This window comes from Myxocyprinus asiaticus, chromosome 18, assembly GCF_019703515.2.
Source record: "Myxocyprinus asiaticus isolate MX2 ecotype Aquarium Trade chromosome 18, UBuf_Myxa_2, whole genome shotgun sequence".
NCBI classification, from domain to species: Eukaryota; Metazoa; Chordata; class Actinopteri; order Cypriniformes; family Catostomidae; genus Myxocyprinus; species Myxocyprinus asiaticus.
This window is the reverse complement of record NC_059361.1, coordinates 16,389,022-16,399,344: the sequence shown is the minus strand read 5'-3', so window position 1 is coordinate 16,399,344 and position 10,323 is coordinate 16,389,022. Positions and strand designations below refer to the sequence as shown.

The window sequence follows — 10,323 nt, the reverse complement described above, 5'->3', positions numbered from 1 at the left end:
GACTTGATGATGTCAGTCAGTGGGAAGGACTCCATGGGGCATACAGTCTTCAAATCAGATCCCGGATTTCCGCACCAGTGTAACAAGGAAGTACACCAGGAACTGGATTCTTCAAATACAGGTAGAGAACATTTAACTGACCACTTCTCTGGTTTACAGCTTCACAATAACTCATCAGCTTCACAGTAAAGTTCTCGACTCAGTCTCCCTCTTCTGATCTGATGCTGGCATGGTCCTTTTATGCCGCTCTCCCCAATCTCACTACAATTAGAGACAGGTGTTAGTTGTAATTTGTCTCAGGTTTATGCACCCTTACCGCTCTCTCTCTCCCTCGATGGATGCACCGGACCACGCCCCCGCTGCCACAATGATTATATGGCTTTATATTGTATTTTAGATCTTCAAAAGGAAAGGGGGTGGGGCAAAATGAAGGCAATTTAGAGTTGATATACTTTTTCTTTGGAATGGAAAAGTAGAAATTCTGAGCATCATTGAATTGCAGTACATAAACTGAGTTGAGATTAGTTATGTTTCTAGTTCTGCAGTGGCAATGCAGAAATTATTGTTGACCAAGAGATCTCATGACTTTAGTGCTAATAAATAAATAAATAAATAAATAAATAAATAAAAATAAACACAATTATTATTATCCATAAAGATCTGAAAAAAGCCAAAGACTTTGGCAAAAAAAGATGAGAAAGAGAATGATGAAAATGACAAAGTACATTGTAGGTCTTACCTTAGTACGCATATACCCTTTTTTTCACTAGAGGGAGACTATATCTGTGGCATTTTGTGGTCACTGATGCTGATGTGCCCTTGACAGTCATTTTCATTTTCATTATAATTTTTTTTTCATTATTTATTTATTTCACAACATTTGCAGCCATTATGGAATGTGTCTTGGAGTTCTGGTTAATGTGGCACTTTTCCTAATGAATGCTTTTTGATGTTTGCATCTGGTCTTAAAAGAATGACAAAACATTTTGGCATGAAAATATAAAGAAGTAATCTATAACTGGAAGCTAAGATGGCAAATATCTCCACAGCTACTGTAAACTTTCCAGGTGTGCTTACGTAAACTGGGATAAAGGCAATCCATACAGCACAGAATATGGGCATACTGAATGTGATGAATTTGGCTTCATTAAAGTTATCAAGCACAATGCCCAGAAACCAATAGCTGAGCCTAAATTACTTTCTAGGATGATTTTTTCTTTGTAGTAGTTTGTGTTCATATATGGAAAAGGTGGGTATATTATTAGCCAAAGCACACAGATAATCACCTGTACAAATGTGAAAGCAAAAACACTGAGTCTCTGTTGAGAAGGCCCAAACCATTTCATGACATTACTGCATGGAAGTGTAGCCCTGAAGGTCATTAACACCACTTTTGTTTACCCCAGAACACAGGAGACACAGAGGACTAAAGTGATGCCAAACGCTGTGTGACATAACATGCAGGACCACTCAGTGGCCCGACCATTGAAAGTAAGTAAACAGAGAAAACACAGAGTCAGTGAGAAGAGCAGCAGGAAATTCAGTTCTAAGTTGTTGGCTATTTTTAAAGGAGTTTCTCTGTAATGAAAGAAAACGTCATGGTTACTTGTGTAACCTCCATTCTCTGATGGAGGGAACGAGACATTGTGTCGATGTAATGACACTAGGGGTCACTCTTGGGAGCCCGAGACACCTCTGGTCTATGATAAAAGGCCAATGAAAATTGGCGAGTGGTATTTGCATGCCACTCCCCCGGACATACAGGTATAAAAGGAGCTGTAGTGTTGAGGTTGCCTCTGTTTGAACGCCTTCAAACAGGCCAGCACCGACTGGGCGTGCTCATTCGTAAGGTGCGCTGTCAAAGAGACTGAGTCCAGCTCCAAACTGAGAAAAGAGATGCTCTGAATGGGGAGGAGCTTGCTCTTTTCCCAGTTGACCCGAAGCCCTAGTCGGCTGAGGTGTGAGAGCACCAAGTCCCTGTGTGCGCATAACATGTCCCGAGAGTGAGCTAGGATTAGCCAGTCGTCGAGATAGTTGAGAATGCGAATGCCCACCTCTCTTAACGGGGCAAGGGCTGCCTCTGCGACCTTCGTGAAGACACGAGGAGACAGGGATAGGCCGAAAGGGAGGACTTTGTACTGATACGCCTGACCCTCGAATGCAAACCGCAGGAAGGGTCTGTGTCGAGGAAGGATCGAGACGTGGAAGTACACGTCCTTCAGGTCTACCACCACGAACCAATCTTGACGACGGACGCTCGCCAGAATGCGTTTTTCTGATTGATCACAACCCACCGCCTTTTTTCGGTACGATTAAGTAGGGGCTGTAAAACCCCTTCTTCATCTCGGCCGGAGGGACAGGTTCTATCGCGCCCGAGAGACAGCGCCGTGACCTTCCACAAATGCTGCCTCCATGTGGGTCGCGCCCAGACACGAAAGTCAGCGATCATGACCATCTGAAGTTGAGAGATAACGACCGCAACCAGGAATAACACACAATCGGAAAGCCATCTTTAAAAAGACGCTAAAAAAGACGTTCCATGTGTGCCGCTCTTTTAGAGAAATATACTCTTTTAGAGGAAAAAGCTCTTTCAGAAAATATACTCTCTTTTTTTTCTGCCGAAGCACCCAGGGGCGTTCTCTGCAGTGCACCAGTGCAGAGGAGGGAGAAGCCGCTGAAATCCGTCAGATCCAGCAGAGGTGAATGAACAGTAGAAATTCAGCTCAGTGAGCATGACCGTTCAGCTCCGAAGAGAAAATCTGAATGAGTGGTTGAATACCAGCTCCTTTTATACCCGTATGGCCGGGGGAGTGGCATGCAAATACCACTCGCCAATTTTCATTGGCCTTTTATCAAAGACCAGAGGTGTCTCGGGCTCCCAAGAGTGACCCCTAGTGTCACTACATCGACACAACGTCGAGTGAGTGACAGATAGGGAACTATGAATACAAACAAGGTTAGAAATGCCCCAAGTAACCCAAACATCATTAAAATGATACCCTGAATGACAGGAATTCCACTGTCTTTATGATACAATCTTCAACTCTGTTATTGGACCTGTATCCAAAAGGGCACTTCACAAAGTTAGATGCATCTGGTGTGGATGAAAATGGAAGTGCAATAGTAATGAGCCTGCTATTTCAATGAAGCTTCTCCCAACCAATACATTATTTTTTTATTGTTCCTTTAACCCTCATGTTCTGTTTGGGGTCAGACAGAAACTAAGGCCCTTTTGCTGGCTCAAAAAACATGCTTAAAGGGATAGTTTTACCCCAAAATAAAAATTTTGTCATCATTTACTACATTTTATGTTGTTCCAAAACCATATGACTTTCTTTCTTGCATGAAACACAAAAGGAGATGTTAGGCAGAATGTTAGCCTCAGTCACCATTCACATTCATTATATGGAAGAAAGATCAGTGTCAACACTCAAACACACAAAATTTCTCCTCTTGTCTTTTATGGAAGAAATAAAGCTATACGGGTTTGTAACAATATGAGGGTCAGTAAATTATATAAAAAGCAGAGCATGTGAGCGGAGCGGAGCGTTGAGCCGAGCGGTGATAATTCCACCTGAGTGGAGAGCGCTCAGGCCGCTTAGTGCCGCTCGCTCAACACAGAATGCGCTTTGTGATATAACAAATGCAAAGTATAAATCAAAGCTAAGAACGAGGAAATCGAAAGGGAGTGTGCAGAGACCGTGAGAATTAGCAAATATTCCTTTTGGAGTTGTTGGTGTCACATTGCCAGAGAGCATGAGGATGTGCTACACGAACATGGTAGCACAGCAAAGGGTGAGCTAGTAGGCTACAATTCGATAATAAATTAATAGATTAGTAAGGGATCTTGTTGTTTTGCCATCATATCAGTGCAGCTGCCAGCTAGATGCAAGCCCGGTTCTGCGGGGTTGCGAACGTTAGAACACCCTCAATTGAATATGTAAGCTTAATAATACTATATATTGGCAAAGCATTTTTCCTTGAATTCTGGTGAACACACACAAAAAATCCCTGCATCAAAACTATTAAACATGTATGATCTTGCAGATCAGTGTGTCCTAATTTGCAGGCACAGCATTCTGCTTTCATACCTCCATTGTACAATTGAGCATTTTATTGGTAAAGATTTCTGCTCTCGCATAGAGAATTTCATAGCGGAATTATCTCACTTAATCGATCGCCTGTTGCTTTCAATTTCTACTTTGGGATAAAGTGGCACATAATTGCTGGTCAGTTTTCCAAAGCCAAATCCACACCTTAACGATAAGTGAAACGTAAAAAACTGACTGTAGATTAGTGGTTGCAGATAACATCTTCGACATCACTTGCTGCATTCATGCGCAGAGAAAAAATCTATAAATGATAGTACATTAGAAAAAAAAAAAAAAAAACTTTTCTTAAACGAAGGCAGTGTAATTTGTGAATCTCACTTTATGCAGGACAAATATTTTGTATTTGTTAAATCCATGGTTAAACCTTGCTATAAAGAGCGCATGCACAAGACATCCATGCACAAAGTCCAGATTCACTTTATAATGCTTTAAAAATATCAAGAAAAAACAAAGGGGGCACATGCTATCTACTAATATAATAATTATTATATAAATAACCACAGTCCTTTAGATTGCATTTGATTCGTACATATACAATTGTAGGGAACATTAATAAAGCAACAACACTGAAAAAGAGAAAAAACATTCACTGCTCTTTTCTGGATAACTTAATACACCCTTAAAAACTGAATACAAAATTAGGATGAGAAATTGCTCATTTTAATTTACAGACCCAAAGTCTGATAGCATTAAATCAGAAACATATTTATGTATCAAATCTATAATCATTCAGTGGAGACAACGCAACTGAAAAACAATTATGAATTTCACTTTTACCTGCAATGTTTATCCTGGTATACCAGTCCATGTTTTCATTACTGACATAAACAACTCGAACAAACTTTAAAGTTGAAAAGATTGTGGTTTTCTGGGTCGGTTGTATCACTCGGGTCTAGTTTAAACTGAAAAGCGCAAATTTGCGCGTATGCGAGTTTCCGTGCCAATGCACATTTTATCACTTGGCATGTTTGATGACTTGTTTAATGTAATTAATGGTAATTTAGAACTGAAATTTGTTTACGGTATTATTTGAAGATGTTGATGACAAATGTGCTAACAGAAAAATATTTGACTGATGATAACAAAGGTCTGGTAGACCCGATTATCTAACAGCCGTTGTAAACCAGTACAAAATAAACAGCGAGATTTTATTTACTAAAGCACAACAATACAATCACATAATTTCAGATGTGTACATTACTAATTATTTGATAATTTAATAAATGTTGTCCTATAGTCTATATTTCACCCAGAGGGGCTCCTCAGCCCATGTGGGCAAAGGGGCAGTTGCTTGGGCCACTGTAGCTACCCCCTGTGTACGTGCTTGGAACCAAATATACTACAGAGAAATTTAATGTTGGAGCGGGATTTGAGCAAACGCTTTTTTACTGGTGAGCATGAGCAGTACTTTAGTGGATCGTTTGCTTGGGCTGTGAGCGGCTGAGTGGAGCACACAGGCATGGAGCGGGTTATTGTGCGAAGTGTCACACCGCTCCGCTTCGCTCACATGCTCTGGTAAATAGTCTCATTTTGGGTGAACAATCCCTTTTACATTGATTGTTCAGGTTGAAACTTTAGGAATTTATTCCTAATCTCATGAGAACTAATAAAAAAACAAATTTCAACTTGATAACATGCTTCAACCATCCTCCACGATTTTTATTTTTATTTGTAATTACTAATGTTTTGGGTTTTAGAGACCCTAGGTATAAAATATGAATAAATGGAATGAACTTCAACATGCTAAAATTTGTGGTGTACACTTTTGAATTGATTCTACAATTATTATACGTTTCCAATGTGTCTGTGCTGTGGTCAGATCGACCTTCAAACAGTGTCACTATAAAGGATATAGATTGCCTTTCTAAAGGAAACTGCATGCTTATATAGTAAAATAGAGGAAAAAATCTTCAATAATATCTGTCTGTTGTGATTAGGCGTAGAATGAAAAGATCATTTTAACAGAACATGAGCGTTAAAGTAAGACTTATGAAAGTGTTTTAAATTAATTTTCCATGACAAATTATGATAATTTAGATTCAATTAGATTCCATTTTTATCCTCTTTTGATGAACTGAAAGTGTTAAAAGGCAAAAGGCAAACATTAGCTGTTGTGTTGCTAATCTCTCCTGGAGGGCATGGAATACAGTCATAACAGCAGATGGGTCTTCCTTTCAACACAGCTTTCCTAGTGCCTAGGGGACAGCTCTCACTGCACACAGACACAGGAACCTGCCACACATCAGGGAAAAGCTACTGCAACAACAATATCTAAATAATGTGAAATGTGACATGTTTGTACATGTTTACACTTGTTTGTCTTATTGATTTATGCCAGTACAATGCATCTCTGCATTGTACACTTGGGCATTTAGTTAATGTGAAAAGAGACTCTTACACTCTTTAGGCCTCTTTCCCAGATGATGTCAACATTGTTCATGGTAAACTCTTTGCCTCGGGGCTGGGTTACATCATAATTGCCAGTTGTGGCCACCTCCATTGTGCCTTTTGAGATCTTTTGTAAGTTTACCAGTTCGTATGTCACAGGGGAGTCTCCTTTGTTGTCAAAGAACAATGTTTCTCCACCATTCACACTGAAAGTTTGTAAAACCTGAAATAATGTAAAATCTGGAATAGCAAAAAAGGTTGTTGTTTTTATTTAAGGGAAAGTATAGACTCACGTTGAATTCCTTACTCAGAATAGTCTTTTTTTTATTTTATTTTTTTTTATTGGCTATTGGAATATGCCATTATTAATGTGCCACAATATGATTTCTAACATAATATGGTTATAACTACTTCATTGGTTTTTAAAATCTTATTTAAAATTAAAGTGTATATTAATTCATTTGAAAAGTTTGTATCAAGCAATATATTCAAAATATTTAATTTTTAATGTTTTGTTGATAGCTGAGCACAGGTGGCATTAGTAAAGGGCCCTTCTTGTTGTTTGCATGAGAGTAGGTTGTGCAGTGCATGGACAACTGCATACACTCTCATTGTTGGTGAATCTCAGATCAGGCACATCAGTGAAATTATGTTTGACATATTTTAAGGGCTCAGAGCCATTACATTTCTTTTGCATTTTATTTGGGCTAAAAAACATTCCAATACACTTTCCCAGAATTCTTTAAAAAACATGCTGTTTGGAAATTGAGATGGGTTGACTTCCTGTAGAAAAGTGCCTAGTCCAGGAATCTGAGCATTGCGAACAGTGAATCCTATAGATCCGATCAGCTATGTGTGCCCTTGGCTATCTTCAAGAGTGTCATCTGTGCTCCAGGCATCACTTCCAATCCACTGCACCCCTGTTATGTTCTACCTGTATAACTCATCCACCAGTATCTTGATCTCTCTGTGTGACATGAAAGCCATTATTGCCTTAGATGTGGAGCTTATGATAATGTCTGCTATTTTTGTAAGTGAAGTTTTGGATCCTGTGCTTTCAAACGCCTCTGAGTACTCAATATATATGCCCTTCACTTGAGCAGCCTTAATGAATGTGACAAAATCATTTGTACCATAATCACTGTCATTGCTTAAGGCGCCCCCCTGCCAGCCAAAATGCTTCACCAGCTGGGCCAGTGCTCTGCTCTGAATAGTTTTGAAGAAGGAAGGAAAATCTTTTCTGTTTCTGTTCTGTTCTGTAAGCACACGTGGCAAAATGACTGATCTACTTTGTAGAAACAAACACACAAATGTGAAAACAGCACGATAGTGATTTTCATTCTCCAGTGCTTGAATTATTTCTTTGAACATATCAGCAAACTATTGGTGATGCAATTTAAACCACTTTTTTTTAATTTATTATATGCAGTGGAGTCCAAAAGTCTGAGACCACTCTGGAAATTTGGGATTCACATATAATGTAAATTTGGAAAGAAGCAACATTTTATTTTAAGACAACAGTGTTGTCTTAAAATAAATGAGAAATATTTAAGATTCTGCACTATTTATAGGTGACAAAAAAAAAACAAACAAACAAAAAAAAAAAGCAAATCAAATAGATCAAATAAGCAAATTTGTGACTTTGACCATCTTAACTCCATTACACAAGGTCAGATTTTACACAAGATACTCATTGAAACATTCTCATGGATCTCATTCCCAACATGGATCATCAGGCTTTGCACAAACCTGCTGAGTCCATGCCAGCTTGAGTACAACCTTTTATTAAGGCAAAAGGGGCACATACTAGACACGACATTCTCAAATTTATGTAATTTTTAAACACACATTGTTATGCTAATAATACAATTTGTAATTCAGACGAGATTGCCGGCTTGTCTCAGGGTGAGTTCGACCTATTGTTCGGAGCCCGGGAAGAATATGAGTTATCCAGCACAGCATCGGAGACCGGGCTCATCCAGTCGGATGCAGAGGCTTCAACTGGGCTTCCTCCTGCGGGAATGGTCGCCCACAGTCCCAGGCCGACGTGGAAATGATGGACATGCTTTCCCAGGCGGCCGCGAGCGTCGGGCTAGAGTGGAACCCACCACTCTCCCCTGAACCCTCGCGGCTCGATGATTGGTTCCTGGGCTCGGGGCGCCGCCCACGGCTATGCCTCGCCCTCATTCCTTTCTTCCCGGAAGTGCATGAGGAGTTGACTAGATCATGGGAGGCACCTTTTACTGCCCAGTCCTGGTCTTTCAGCTCCCCCGCTCTCACTACCCTTGATGGTGGCGTGGCCAGGGGGTATTCGGTGATCCCCCAGGTGGATAAGGCGCTCACAGTGCACTTTAGTCTGCAGAGCGCTGCCACCTGGCACGGGCACCCGAAGCTCCCTTCCAGGGCCTGTAGGTTTACGTCGTCCTTGACGGCTAAGGCCTATGGTGCCGCTGGACAAGCTGTCCCCACCCTGCACGCCATGGCTCTCCTGCATGTACACCAAGCCAAGGCGCTAAAAGAACAGCATGAGGGTAGTTCTGACCCAGGATTGCTCTCCGGGCGACGAAGGTCACGGCATGGTCTCTCAGGCAGGCGATGTCCACCCTGGTGGTCCAGGAGTGCCACATTTGGCTCAACTTGGTTGAGATGCGAGAGGCTGACAAGGTACGGTTCTTGACACCCCATCTCCCAGGTTGTCCTATTCAGCGACACCGTTGAGGACTTTGCCCAGCAGTTCTCGGTGGTGAAGCAGCAGACAGAGGCCATACAACATCCTGCCACGGCGCGGCTCAAGACCCCGCACCCCGTCTGCTCATCGCCAAGGGCGTCCTCCTGCAGCAACAACGACAGCTCCGCCGCAGCCTGCCCCCAGCCCTGGTGTGGAGCCCAACGCAGGAAGCAGAAGTCACCCGTCTCATGGCCAGCCACTAAGAACCCGAAGAAGGCTTCGAAGCGCCCCTGAGATGGGCGACCCAGGGGCAAGGAGACCCGCTTCTCTGGAGCTGGTGAGCAGACCACTCCATCCCCCGGTGGAGGGCCGGGAGGAGAATCTTTTGTTTCATTTTCATTTAATTTCGCCACATGTCCAAGAGGCTGCGGTACCCAAAAATTCAACAAAAGAGCGGTTTTCTTGTTCCCTGGGTCACATGTCCCACTGTCCCATCTTTGCAGGTACGGTGCTCAAGCAGCGGACCCCCCACCCCTGTGCTCCCAGCTGTGGCACAAACATGCCCACACGGGATTAGTTCTGGTGGACTACTGTGACGAGACTCCTCCTCCCCCCCTCCTCTGCCAATCTTATGGTGGGTGGCAGGAGCCAGGTAAGTATTTCGATGTCCCTGGACTCAGCATGGCCACGGGGCTCGAATCCCCTCGACGTGGCACCTAGAGCTCTGCTGTGAGGCTCCACCCACCGGTACGTCCGACATGATCATTCCCTTGCTCCCCCTCGCACTTTCCAACCTGTTGCGATGGCTGACCCGGACCGTCTGACTCAGCAGCATCCGCTTCACCTTGGTGAAGGGCGAGAACGCCACTACCTTGCGTGCGGAGATCGCTACCCTTAGAGCCTGTAACTCCAGTCGAGATGAAGAAAGGGTTCTACAGCCCTTATTCATCATACCGAGGAAAGGCGGTGGTTGCGACCAATCCTGGACCTGAGAGTACTGAACTGGGCTTTGCACAGACTCCCGTTCAAGATGCTGACGCAAAAACGCATTCTAGCGAGCGTCCGGCACCAAGATTGGTTCGCGGCAGTAGACCTGAAGGACACGTATTTCCACATATCTGTCTAACCTCAACACAGACCCTTCCTGCAGTTGGC

General features: G+C 42.6%; 1 pseudogene; it reads right to left on the bottom strand.

Annotated features, from left to right (window-relative positions):
- Positions 1-915: 915 nt before the first annotated feature.
- On the bottom strand, positions 916-8,262 carry LOC127455847 (extracellular calcium-sensing receptor-like; annotated as a pseudogene).
- Positions 8,263-10,323: the final 2,061 nt, after the last annotated feature.